This window comes from Elgaria multicarinata, chromosome 10, assembly GCF_023053635.1.
Source record: "Elgaria multicarinata webbii isolate HBS135686 ecotype San Diego chromosome 10, rElgMul1.1.pri, whole genome shotgun sequence".
NCBI lineage: Eukaryota > Metazoa > Chordata > Lepidosauria > Squamata > Anguidae > Elgaria > Elgaria multicarinata.
The window spans coordinates 82,449,845-82,463,823 of record NC_086180.1 but is presented as its reverse complement, the minus strand read 5'-3'; positions in this window follow the sequence as shown (position 1 = coordinate 82,463,823).

Genomic DNA, 13,979 nt, shown 5'->3' with positions numbered 1-13,979 from the left:
AGGTCACAACTTTGATGCTGTTTTCAGTTTTGAACAGTTGGATCTGTGGGGTGAGGTGATAAATACCTCTGTGCTGTCATGGACAGATCATTTTCTGGTCAGGGTTAGTATCACGGCTACCATCAGCCCCTGCAGGGGTGGCAGAAGTATTAAGATGGTCTGGCCTCAAAGGCTGATGGATCCTTTTGGATTCTAGAAAGCCTTAGAGGGTTCTAAGGCTGGTATTGTCAACTATCTTGTAGAAGCAATGATCAATAGATGGAATCAAGATCTGACTTGGGCTATCAACACAATTGCCCCCAAATGTCCTCTCCGGTCCTCTTCTAAGCATCCCTCCTCTCAGGGAATTGAAGCAGGAAGGATGATGAGTAGAGTGCCGATGGTGAAAAACACGACTCATATCTGACAAGACACGACATAGAGCACATCTTCATTCCTATGGGGTAGGAATATGTGCAGCGAAGAAAGCTTTCTTCTCTGCATGCATTGTGTCTGTGAATTCATGTCCACCAGAAATGTTCAGGGTGGTGAGGGGTGTAACTCAGGTACCTTCCCCCCGATCTTAGAGCCTTCAGTAGTTCACTGTGATGCCTTTAATGATCATTTTACAGATAAAATCTCTTGGATAAGAGCCGACTTAGACACACTCATTATAGCAGAAGCTGACAATAGAGTGTCCAGCAAATCCATGAGTAGGATTACATTGGATCAGTTTCAGTTGGTGAGTACCGAGGATGTGGACAAACTGCTTGGAAGAGTGAGGAGGACAACTTGTCCTCTTGATACCTGTCTTTCTTGGCTGGTCACCCAGGGAGAAGATGCAGTTAGATTACAACTACAACATATTATTAATGCATCTCTCAGGAAGGAGAACTTTCCACCATGTTTAAAAGAAGGAGTGGTACAGCCGCTTCTAAAAAGGCCCAATCTGGTCCCCAACCCCTTGGCCGTAATAACTAGTATCAAATCTTCCATTTTGGGGCGAGGTGATTCAGAGGGCAGTTGCCTTCCAACTCCAAGCAGTTTGGGATGATACAGATTTTCTAGACCCATTTCAAACTGGCTTCAGGGAAGGTTATGGAGTTCAGACAGCTATGGCCACCTTAGTGGATGATCTACACTTGACTATTGACAGGGGGAGTGTGTCCCTGTTGGTACTTCTAGACCTCTCAGTGGCTTTCGATAAAATCGACCATGGTATCCTTCTGAAACACCTGGGGGGTTTGGGAATCGGAGGCACTGTGCTTTAATGGTTCTGGTCCTATCTCTTAGGCAGGTTCCAGATATGATGCATGGGGATAGTTGCTGCTCAAAGAAGGAGCTGTTGTATGGTGTACCACAAGGTGCCATCCTATCCCCAATGCTGTTCAACATCTACATGAAACCACTGGCAGAGGCATGGGGTGGGGTGCTATCAATATGCTGATGACACCCAAATATATTTCTGTATGCCTTTGAAAACAGCATCCGCTAAGGATAGTTTGTCTCCTCTGAATGAGTGCTTGGAGGCTGTAATGGGCTGGATGAGGAAAAACAAACTGAAGCTGAATCCAGACAAGACGGAGGTGCTTACTGTCAAAAGCCACAACCTGGGTTTGGAGCTGTGTCAACCAGTTCTGGATGGGGTTACACTCCCCCTGAAAGGCTGCATTCTTAGCTTGGGGGTACTTCTGGATCTGTCACCCCAAATAACACCTCAGATAGAAGTGATGGCCAGGATTGCCTAATATCAGCTTTGACTGATACACCAACTGTGACCCTTCCTAGAATTGGAAGACCTAAAGATGGTAGTGCATGCACTGGTAACTTTGAGGCTCAACTTCTGCAATGCACTGTACATATGGCTATCTTTGTACCTAGTCCGGAAACTTCAACTAGTTCAAAATATGGCAGCCGGGTTGGTAACCAGTACACCTAGGGGGAACCATATTACACCAGTTTTAAATTCTCTTCACTGGCTACAAATTAGTTTCTGGGTGACGTATAAAGTCTTGGTTATTATTTTTAAAGCCCTACATGGTTTGGGTCCAGGTTCCCTGCGGGATCGCCTTCTCCCATACAATCCAGCCCCCATACTCAGGTCCTCTGGGAAGAATTTACTTCAGTCAGCCAAAACTAGGCTGACAACCATTACCCAGAGGACCTTTTCTTCTGCTGCTCCCTGACTGTGGAATGGCCTGCCAGGAGAGATTCACAAACTTAACAGTCTTCCTGAATTTGAAAAAGCTATAAAGACTGATCTCTTCTGGCAGGCCTACCCAGTCAAAGTTTAAGATGTTTGGCTGTTATTTTAATAATGTATTCATTTTATATGTTTTTAATCAGTTTTATGTAGTAGTAGTAGTAGTAATAATAATAATAATAATAATAATAATAATAATAATAATAATAATAATAATAAAATATTTCTTACCCACCTCTCCACTTGAATCGAGTGGGGGAACAACAGTGAATATAAAACACATTAAAAACTGATTTAAAACATAGCACACATGATTAAAACATCCTTAAAACATCCTAAAAACATCCTAAAATTTCACTGGATAGGCCTGCCAGAATAGATCAGTCTTTATTGCTTTATTAAATGCTAAAAGACTGTCAAGTTGATGAACTTCCTCCGGCAGACCATTCCACAGTCTGGAAACTGCAGAAGAGAAGGTCCTCTGGGTAATACCTGTCAGCCTAGTTTTGGTTGACTGAAGTAGATTCTTCCCAGAGGACCTGAGTGTGCAGGGCGCAGGTAGCTTGGACCCAAACCAAGTAGGGCTTTAAAGGTGATAACCAACACTTTATACTTCTCCCGGAAACGAATTGGCAGCCAGTGAAGAGATTTTAAAACTGGTGTAATGTGGTCCCCCCTAGGTGTACCGGTAATCAGCCTGGCTGCCATATTTTGGACTAATTGAAGTTTCCAGACTAGGCACAAAGGTAGCCCTATGTACAGCGCATTGCAAAAGTCAAGCCTCAAAGTTACCAGCACGTGCGCTACTGTTTGTTATTCAATGTTGCTCCCTGCCTCAATCCAGAGGGAGAGGCAGGTAAGAAATAAGTTGTTGTTGTTGTTGTTGTTGTTGTTGTTGTTGTTGTTGTATTTTTAGTCTCTGCATTGCTATGCCAGATCTGCACCAAGCAGGATATGACACCCTGAAAACATTTTGAATACTGTGTCTGGCGTGTGTCCTGGGCCCCAACAGTTCTCACTACTGTTATAAACTGTTTTAAAGCAATAGTGTAGATCGTGCCTAGGTTTTATTCTGGTTGTACTTTTATACTGTAGTTTTAAGCTGTCATACTTCACATTGTTGTTGTGTTTAATTTTTATGAACCACCCAGGGGGCTGCCTTCATAGTGCTGAGTTAGTGCCGCTCTGCCACCAAAGCCCGTGGTATTGCTGCTGCAGACTGGCGGTGAGCAGTCTTGATGGCGGAGGGCAGCACGGCCTTTCCAGTGGCCATACCCCCTCGCCCGGCTTCTGGTGACCAATCCAAGGCTGCCTTCTGCCCGGGAACATCCCAGCACTGTGCCAGAGTGAGGACAGATGGCAGAAGAGCCATGGTGACCTTGATCCTGCAGGAAAAGCCAGGGTAAATCCCCAACATTTTTCTGCACATCTTTACGTCTTTACACTTCGGTGGCTCTGAATCAGCAGCTTCATCGTATAACCAACACAGTGCCAATTTGGAACCAACACAGAGCAAAGGCGACGTTTAGACAGTGATATAGAAATGTACAAAATAAATACATAAAATGGGACATGCTGTCTGCGAAGCACTGTTTCTCCTTAATATAGTGAGGGGTTTACCCCTCAAACAGGGGTCAGATTTTGGGGTGTGTAGGATGAAACAGTTTACCTGTACCTTAAGAGCCAGTGGCAGGGCCTCTTTTATTTTTTACCTTTTAAAAATGCTGCTTGCAGTGGTGACAGAGGCTGACGCAGAGCTCCAGCTGCCATTCACCTTCCAGAATGCATCAGCCTTCTGCAGGTGTCACTACAAAGTTCATATTGTAAAAGGCTAAAAAAAAAAAAGAGAGACAGAGAGAATAGATCTGCCATTGCCGCAGTAAGCTTCCTCAACTATCCCCTTCCCCACAAATTATCTATGTGCCCCTTCCTTTTGCCACCTGCAAATGAGCTGGCAAGCTAATGGTTCATATTTTGGGTGAGCCCGGTTATATGGAGTCACATCCATACACGTAGTCACATCCGATATGATGGCAGTATCCATAGGACATTGGAGGAAGGATTTTTGAAAGCAGGAAGAGAGACACATTAAAAATCTAAATTCAGGGACAATTTGCTGCAGCTGCTGACCATTACTTTTTACTGTCCCTGTATTTGTCCTGGCTCTCCACAAGATGTCCAACAACAGGTGCAGAGATATGGACTTTAAGCACTCCCAATGCAATGAACACAGCAAAGTGAGGCCTCCAAGAAGATCAGCAGCAATGAGCAGCGTGATTCCTGCTGTTGCACACTGGAGTTGCCTGCATTCTAACAGAGTTCCTTTAATTTGGTTAGCAGCTTGACAGCTATGGAACAGATGAAGCCATAACTAGCATGGAGATGGAGCAATCAGCTGAATGACATCTGCTACTCTGCCATCTGTAGGGCACTTTCAGAGGCATAGGTGCCCAGCTGGGGCCGGAAGTTCAATCTTCATATACATCTGACCTGCTTCAACAACCCATCTCTCTCTCTCTCTGACGTTTTCAACTGCTGCTTCTTTGTCACTGGTGGTTAGTAGTAGAAATCCTCAACCCCTCCCAAATAATCTCAGCTGACCTCAGAATGGGATTCTGTTACATAAATTTAATAAAAAGGCTTCCCATTAGTAAAACTGTTTGTAAGCTGTTTTATTAATGGAAAGCTTTTTAAAAAACAAACAAACAAAACCCAACAACATCTGGGTGAGTTCTCTCCATATGCTAGTAGGTGGATGCAAAAATACAAAAGTGTATTTAATTATAGTCATGGGTTATCACTGATAGGAAATTTGGATGCAGTTGTGAAATTTAATTGCTACTTTGTATATATTCTCAGTTTTTTTTTAATGTGGATTTAAAATGTCAACCATGACTAGAAATGAACTCAGATCAGTCTATTTCTGCTTCATATCATTTCCACATGTGTTCATTCTTAAGTTCATTCTGTCCCATTTCCACATAAATATGTGATTTAAAAAAGGAAAGAAAAAGAAAACGCATAAAAATGTACATTATTTGCTAATATTGTTTTCACAAACTATGATATTTTTGTACCACTTAATCCTAAAATAATCATTTTTGTATGAATTTTAACCTAATGTAGGCAGTTTTATATGTGTCTTGTTAAATTTTTGTGCCAAGAACTGCCTTGTAAAATTCAGAGATGGCTGAAAACTGGAATAACTGCATTCTAATCTGCATAATAATCTAGAAAGTATGAGTCTTGTCAATTTATTTAAAAATGCAGACTGAACAAAATGTTAATGTAATTTATGCTTTGGACTACAACTTCTGTCATCCCTGAACCATTGGCCATGCTAGTTGGGTGAAATGTCTTTTTAGTCAAAAAAATATCTGTAAGACACCACATTAAGGGATGACTGGTTTAAAGAAAGATACAGAATAAGAGAGTCTCAGATTTGTTAAAAGTGTTTGAGATAAAATAATGAATCTGAGTAGCTAAAACCTATAGGCCTTAGGAAGTGAAGAAGGAAAGAGAGGAATAAAAAGCCATTCAAGCTATGGGGATGGGAGGTATCTGGCTATAGACTGAAGGCTCATCTACACCAAGCAGGATATTCCACCATGAAAGCGGTATGAATGCGGTATATAAAATGCAGGAGCCACACTACTGCTTTATAGTGATATTGAAGTGCACTGCGGGATCTACACGACTGCCTTATAGTGGTAATGAAGTGCACTGACAACTGTTGGGGCCCATGACACAACTACACCAAGTAGGATATAACACTATGAAAGTGGTATGAAAGCAGTATATGGTATGTGTCAATGGGCCCCAACAGTTGTCAGTGCACTTCAATACCACTATAAAGCAGTAGTGTGGCGCCTGCATTTTATATACTACTTTCATACCACTTTCATAGTGGAATATCTGCTTGGTATAGCTGAGCCCTCAACGGTGTACACCTGTTTGAAAAAAGTGGATCTAATTTTTAGTCTGTTGTCCCCTTCTGTTTAAGGTAATGTAATGGATTGGTGAATTGTGTTTATAAATACAAATAAAGGCTCTTGACTGACAACTTTTGACCTATGTGAATTAACATCAGACTTTTCGAACCAATAGGTATGGAAATTACTTCTTTCACCATTTCTAAGAGAGAGAGAAAATGTTGTTGGTGTTGTTAAAGTATAATGCTGTGGAAAATGTGAGAGCAAAAGAAATGTCTTAAACTTGAAATCTTTTGTATGAATGAACATTCGTTCAAAGATTTCCATAAAAAGGAAAAGTCAGTTGTGTTGCTGGAAACTGTCTTCTAAAAGCATCATCTTTTTAAAAACAACAACACACAATTTGCACTTGATAGAAAGAAACATATGTTGTTGCTAATGAGTTCTTTCAACTAGCGGTGATTTCATTCAAATACTGTTAAAGATTTGAAACCTTCTCTCAATTTTCTTAATTATTTCTGTTTGTTTTGCAGGGGGGGGGGAAGTACATGGGGCATTAGTCTGAAACCAAGACAAGCACTAGTCAAAAGCCGCAGACACACAGTTATCCAGCTGGCTCTGTTAAGTTTGGGCCTTAGTTTTACAGATACATTGACAGAAGGAGATGGTTTCCTTGTCTCTCTGGTAAAGTAAAATTATACATTTAGAATGAGTTATTTGTCTTTCTTGTAACAAATCCAGCCAAGAGATAACTTTAACAAACTAAGTTTTAATCACATATTTTTGATGTAATTAATGTATATAAAAATATCACAACCTTTTCAACTAAGTAAACGCATACATCACATAGGAAATCCAACTAGTTATTCTGAGAAATTAGGATAGCAGACTCTGCTGTGAAATATTAAGGGCTGGTTCACATAAGTGAATGCACCACTAGGGCCATAGCTAGACGAGGCTATATCCCGGTGTTCGCCCCGGGATAGTCCCTGTGCGCACAGGGCATCCTGGGAGCAGGGAGGGATGATCCCTCCTTTGGCCCAGGATAGCACCCTACAGTTGTAGCCCGCTTTTTCTGTGGTCTCGGAACGTGTGGCCCGGTGTCACAGTTTGTTCCGGCTCCTTGCGAGCAGCTGGTTTTCTGAGGAGCCAGGCACAGGACACAGAGCTCCTCGGGTGGGGGTGGGGGGAGTGGGGAAAATTAATTTTTAAAAATACTATTTGCGCATGAGTGCTCCATCCCCTTTAACAAAAAACAAAACAAAATGGTGGGCGTGATGTCATGCGCCGCATGTGAACCAGGGCCTAGCTATGGGAGCCACATCAGAATTTACCACTACACCACCACTATAAAGCAATCAAGTGAATCACGTGGTATGCATGCATGTCTGTAAAAGCATTTTGGAGCTAAGTATAGAGACACACGCTCTTAAGGGACAAACTTCCACACACAAATAAGGGAATGACTGTTTTTAGGAAGCAGCTATTGGAATGCAATTTCTCTCCCTCCCTCCCCCCCCCCTCTCTCTCTCTCTGTGTATGTGTGTGTGTCTTTTAACATTTCAAAATAGGGTTTCTGCTGAAGAGGGAGAAGGGGACAAAGACAACGCTAGCTATTCCACCATAAAGGCCTCATCCATTCCATCATGGAATATTAAAACAAATTAATGAGATTTTATAATACAAAGAGTGCTTTTAAGCCCATTTCATATACAGGCCGGTATTTCAAGCACCTTATTTATCCTCAGTATAAACGATTGATATTCCGCTCCCAATGGCTCACAGAGGAGGAATTACTCAAAAAGGACTAAGACATTAGCAGAAAGCACAACCCTGTCTAACATGGTTTAAAAGTGCATATTTCATTTTTTTAAAAGCTTACTGTTTAAGAAGGAAAGTGGCGAGTAATTTACTTTAGTGAGAGCACAGTAAAATAGGCACAAATTAACTTGGATGCTGTGCACTAACTTGAATCCTCCTTCTTTAATATAGGTGCTGAGATAATTCATATATAGATTCAAAGGCATCTGCAACTCTACTGCCTTATTATCCTGTTGGCTTAGTGATAGCTCATGAAATTCATGAAATGCTTTACATCCCCCTACACATGAGGTGCTGTTCCAAAGCAGGGGCTCATTCACTAAAGTCGAAAAAGCGGTGGAGGGGAGGTTCTGCTACGTGCCAGGCTGTTCACATATCATCTAGTTTAGATCAATCAGGGGCCCTCAACTCAAAAACAGGGGAGGGGAGGCAATGCAGGTTCATACAAAGCACATGTGACAAGACACCTTATGAGTTCCATAGACTAAAATTTGCTTAAATTTTGTACTTTTAATAAACACTGCAAATATGTTACACTACTACTAGCAATCCCCCCCAAATGCAGTAAAAATGGAGAAATCAGCTGAGAAAGTCTAACATTTTTTTCCTGAGCAAAGTCTATGTAAAAAAAAATACTGACTATACATCCTAGAAGTTAAGCTTTAAACTAGGGTGACCATATGAAAAGGAGGACAGGGCTCCAGTATCTTTAACAATTATATTGAAAAAGGAATTTCAGCAGGTGTCATTTTTTATGCATGCAGCACCTGGTGAAATTCCCTCTTCATCACAACAGTTAAAGCTGCTGGACCACTGCCCTCTTTTGTATCTGGTCACTCTAGTATAGCTAGAGTTTTGTCCTCCTTTTCATATGGTTACATTGACTATCCACAAACTATTTTTCCTGTGCTACCAAATTTCAGATCAATCTGTTAAGCCATTTTCTGAATATGATCACCTAACTGGCCCCACCCCACCCCGTGTGCATTTCTGGTTATAATGGCAGGATGTGATTCATCCAACTTAGCCTTAACAACTATGGCACTATAATAACACAATTGCTTAAAGGCAGTGCAGCATTTCCCATTTATTTATTTACTGCCTTTCTATACCATCCAATAGCCAAACCTTATGTCCTCTAGATGTTTTGGACTACAACTCCCATCATTTCCAGCCAGCACATGCATTTGCCATGCTGGCTGGGAATTTTGGGAATTGCAGTCCAACACACATGGAAGGCTCCAAGTTGGATGTTGAGCTAGGACTGAGGCGGGCTGGGTTAAAATCCTTGCTCAGCCATGAAGTTCACTTTCGGCCTGTCACTCTTTCCCTCAGCTCAATCTATCTCACAGGGTTCTTTTGAGGATACAATGAAGGGGGGGATACAAAAGTAATAAATAAAATAAAAATAAGAAATGCAGAGGCTTTTCTGTTCTACCAAACTGAACAAATAGATACCTAAAACAATATTAATTGTCAAATGTCTGTCAAATATTTTCACACCCCGAGGGTATTTGCCATCATAATTCATGAAGGATAATTCTGAGAAGGTTTGGTATGAAATCTCTTTCAACTCTAATTCTGTTGGCTTAAAAAAAATCACAATGAAGAAATTTACCATTTTAGGAATTGATTTATTTGAGCCAATGCTCACAGAAAGATTGAGGTGCCTAGCTATGGTGTCATATTCTACAGCGCAACACAGTTTGCTAGTTGCCAAGGTAACTCCATTTTTTCCTGAGATGTGTTTGTGGGTTTGGCTCTTTGGAGTTATGCACCCCTGTGGTGGAAAAATAAATGTGATCAGTTTATGCATGGGGGAATACAAAATGTGATGAACCATGGAAAATATTAAATTGCCTACATTTTGTGCTTCTGCTGTATAATTTCCTGAAGACTATTGTTACAATGATTAGGTTTTTTTCCCCATGAATACAGTTTGAAAAATTGTAATTAGACACAGAAGCTGAAATGTTCTCAGCGCTAGGAAGGTCTATTACCACTTCATTATATCCGAGAAGTAAGTGACGCAAGGGCTAAATTGTTTGCCACTTTGAAAACCAAGCAAATTGCCAACTTCAGAATGCCTGCTTGTGAGGAGACTGTATGCAGTGCTGAACAAGTAAATCAGGGATGGATTTGGGAGTGCCTGATCCAGGACAGTGTTTTGGTGCTAGGCTCAGGGGTTGCAGATTCTTTTCTATGTGGAAATCGTGCATCAGAGTCAAATAATCTCTTCACCTAGGACGTTCCAGCACTGCAAGTAGTTCTTTACACAGTCACAGTAATTCACAACTTTCCCTCTGCCTTCCTGTGAGGAAGTTGTAGAAAAAAGGTGCAGAACATCTTTCAGTCTGAGGGCCAAACTTCATTTTGGAGAAGCGCTCGAGGGCCACATTTTAGTGGTGGGAGGGACCAATGTCTAAAAGGGTGTGGCCAAAATACCACAATTTTTTCTGTTTATACCACTAACTAAGCTTTGGAGGAGGCATTTCAGTCTTTTAGAATTCGGGGGAAGGGGGAATGCACAAAAGACAGGGAACCACTAAATGATCAGTGGTTGGCAGAAATGGGGCTGGTGGAAGGTCGTGTTGCCTCCCGAAACTTTTCTATTTGGCACAAAGTTATGCACTCTTCCTGAAGAGCCTTTGGTGAAGTGAATGGGCAGATCAATGCCAGAGACACCCCAAAATTAATGTATGGTGCCTCAGCCCACTTGCTTCCATGTCCCTGTGGAGTTGAATTACTACTCAACAATAGGATAAGCAATGTATAAATGTACCTTAGGATAGACCTCCTGTCCAATGGTCTGCTCTTCATATAGTTTTTTCACTGTGGTTGCTAATCTGGGCTTAAGCTGTACCATTTTGGACTTGCACAAAGACTGGCAAGTCCATGGCCAACATGCACCCCTCCCAGTTTGGGGCGTAGTTTGTTGAACATTATGAGAAACTACTGTGATACTTGACAAGCCAGAAACAGGTAGGGATGTGCAAACGGCCACTTGGCGTACTCCCCGTGCTTGCCTGACCCTGATGGGTGCATGGGGGAAACCCGGCAGACACTCTGAAGGTGCCTGGTGAGAGCTCACAGTTTCCTGGACCAGGTCATTTTGCTGAAATGTTTCCTTATCCCCATCCTGCTGCTGTGCTCTCCCTTCTCTCCCTCTTATGCCTGCTACCATAGCAATGGCGGTGGTGGTCATAATGGGCACAGGCCAGCCATTTTATGTAAGTCTCTGCCAATTATGTCAAATGGCTGGCCTGTCCCTACCACCACTGCCATAGTAGTAGGTGTAGGAGGAGGGGAGGGCAGGTGCTCCCTTCTCCCCCTCTCATACCTACTACTGTGATGGAGGTGGGACAAGCTGGTCATTTTGCATAAGTCTGTGACACATACATAAAACAACTGGGGCCTGTCCCTGTTGCCACAGCTGTGGCAGCAAGCACAGGAGGAGAGGAGGGAAGCACAGCTCTCCTCCCCTCCTGTGGCAGCATGACAGCATGGTCAGGAAGATGCATCAGAGGAGCTCCCCTCTCACTCCCGCCCTCACTGTTGGGCCACCAGAAAATCCACCAGCTGGCCTGACTCGGAGAGGGTCAAGTCAAGGCAGCTGATGGATGGTCAGGTCAAAGTCCAGGGGAATCGAGCTGGCAAAGCTCACTAAGTTCCAGCCCCCACCCCGTCCCAAAACTGGATTCCTCTGACATCCCTAAAAATAGGAGGCCCAGCCATGTCTGTTGCACATTACTGATACCTTACTGGTATCAGATATGGTATCCAGTGGAGTCCTTATTTTAAAATCTTTATACCCCACCTTTAAATCCATCAGGCTTATTTATTATTTATTTTATTTACTGCATTGTTGTCCTGCTTTTCTGGCAATGTTTGTAACCTGTGACTCACACCAATAACTAAAGGAGAGAGAGGCCCTTCCATCAGGCTTATGGACCAAAATGACAAGTCACACAAGGAAAGGGGAATGGAGAGAAAAGGAGGAAAAGAGAGGTGGTTGTTTTTTCAAGGCAAGAACAAAGCGATGAGCTGTAAGTGGGCATTTAAATGAAATTCAGGCCAGGCTAATCTCCCTTAGCTGGTGTTCCTGCTTGAATAGGAACTGTTGGCTCTGGTTTCTTTGGCTAATGGATGGGGCCAGAATGCTCTTTTTGCAGTCCCAGGCAACTGTCAGCTGGAGCCGTGTGTTGTTCCCAAAGGCCAAATTCAGGTTTGGAGAAGCCCTCATGCAAGTGTGTGTGGGATCAAAAGTAAAAAGGGCGAGGCAAAACTAAGCAAAAATCCCAGCATATTTTAGCTTAAAGCTCTTACTGCCAGTAATGAAGGCTTAAGAGAGAGATTTCAAACTTTTAGTAGTTGTCGGGGAGGGAAATGACACTGCACAAATGACTGGAAACCACCCAATGTTTAGTGGTTGGGGAAATGAGATTGGGACCCCTGGACTGTTTGCAGCCCGAATGCAAACACCAACACAAATGCAAGCACAAGCACATTCCAGGCACAGCTTGCATATTCCTGAACTTGTGATGCCCATTCACAAAATGTGTATATGTGCTTGGAAAAGGGTCCGAATCAGTCCAAAGCTATTTGGACCTCCCTGAAAACACTGTATTCCCTGTGAAGTGCTAGTGTTGTTCTGAGATGCACTCTCAATTAGCTCCTTTCAATACACATTTTATTTCTGAGGGATATTGTGGTTGAGGTTTAACATGTACATTGATGGTGCTATATAAATAAATAATAATAATAATAATAACTTTAAAAATTCCCTAAAAATCAGGGCATGAACAGATTTGCTTCAAAGTCAGCATGCATAAGGTCCTATGTGGATGCTATCACAGTGCCCAGTTACACGACTTTACTGACAGAGATGAATGCAGTTCTGTAAATGGGGGAATACTGGAATATTTAAAAATTCCCTAAAAATCAGGGGATAATCCAATTTGCTTCAATGTCATCATACATAATTTCCTATGTGGAGCCTATTGTGGTGCCCAGTTACATGTGTGTATCTTGAAAAATGACGGAGATGAATGCAGTTTTGTAAATGGGGAAAATTTAAAAATTCCCTAAAAATCAGTTGATGATCCAATTTGCTTCAAAGTCAGCTTGCCTAAGGTACTATGTAGAAGCTATCATGGTGCCCAGTTACATGTGTGTATCTCAAAAAATGACGGAGATGAATGCAGTTTGGTAAATGGGAGAAACTTTAAAAATTCCCTAAAAATCAGGGGATGATCCAATTTGCTTCCAAGTCATCAAGCATAAGGTTTTATGTAGAAGCTATCATGGTGTCCAGTTACATGTGTGTATCTTGAAAAATAAAAAAGTTATAGGCATTTTTCTTTTCCAATGCAAGTCTATGGGTAAAAGTTCAGACTTCTGAATCTTGTCTCGGATCCGGGTCCAAGGCAGATTGTGGGAGGTCCAGATCACTCCAAGGCAGAGCAGGCCCAATTTGGAAGGTCTGGATCCGGCTCCAAAGCAGATCGGGGGGTCCGTGGCCAGCCCTAATAATTTCCATACTTTCATCAGTTGGGGGGAAAGCCCAACCCAATGAGTTTTTGCCCTAATTGAATGGGGGGAGAAGGGAACCCACAATCAGGAATGGGAATGAAGTGGACCAGGAATCTAGGTAGAACTCTGAGAACCTCAACAAGGTTCTCTCCGCAGGTTCAAAGAATGAGCCCCACTCATTCTTGGAACCTGCGGAGAGAGTGATCCCTGTGTGATGGTTCCTTATAGGACTAACTCAGGGATTGGACAACTTCTAGCAGACACTGGAAAACGCTTGCAATATTTATACATGTCAAGAGAATTACATTTTTTGTGAACATTTACCGCAAAACTGGAAATATTCTAATATCCCTGTAATCTCGAATAACCTTTTAACTAGTGTAGCAGTTCACTTTCTGGCTTTCCTGGTCATTGAAGATCTGTATCTTGTTTTTTAAGACAGCTGGTGATCCGTGTATTTCTCTGTCTCATTCTTTAGCAGCAGGCCTCCCAATCTACCTGTTCCTCATGGC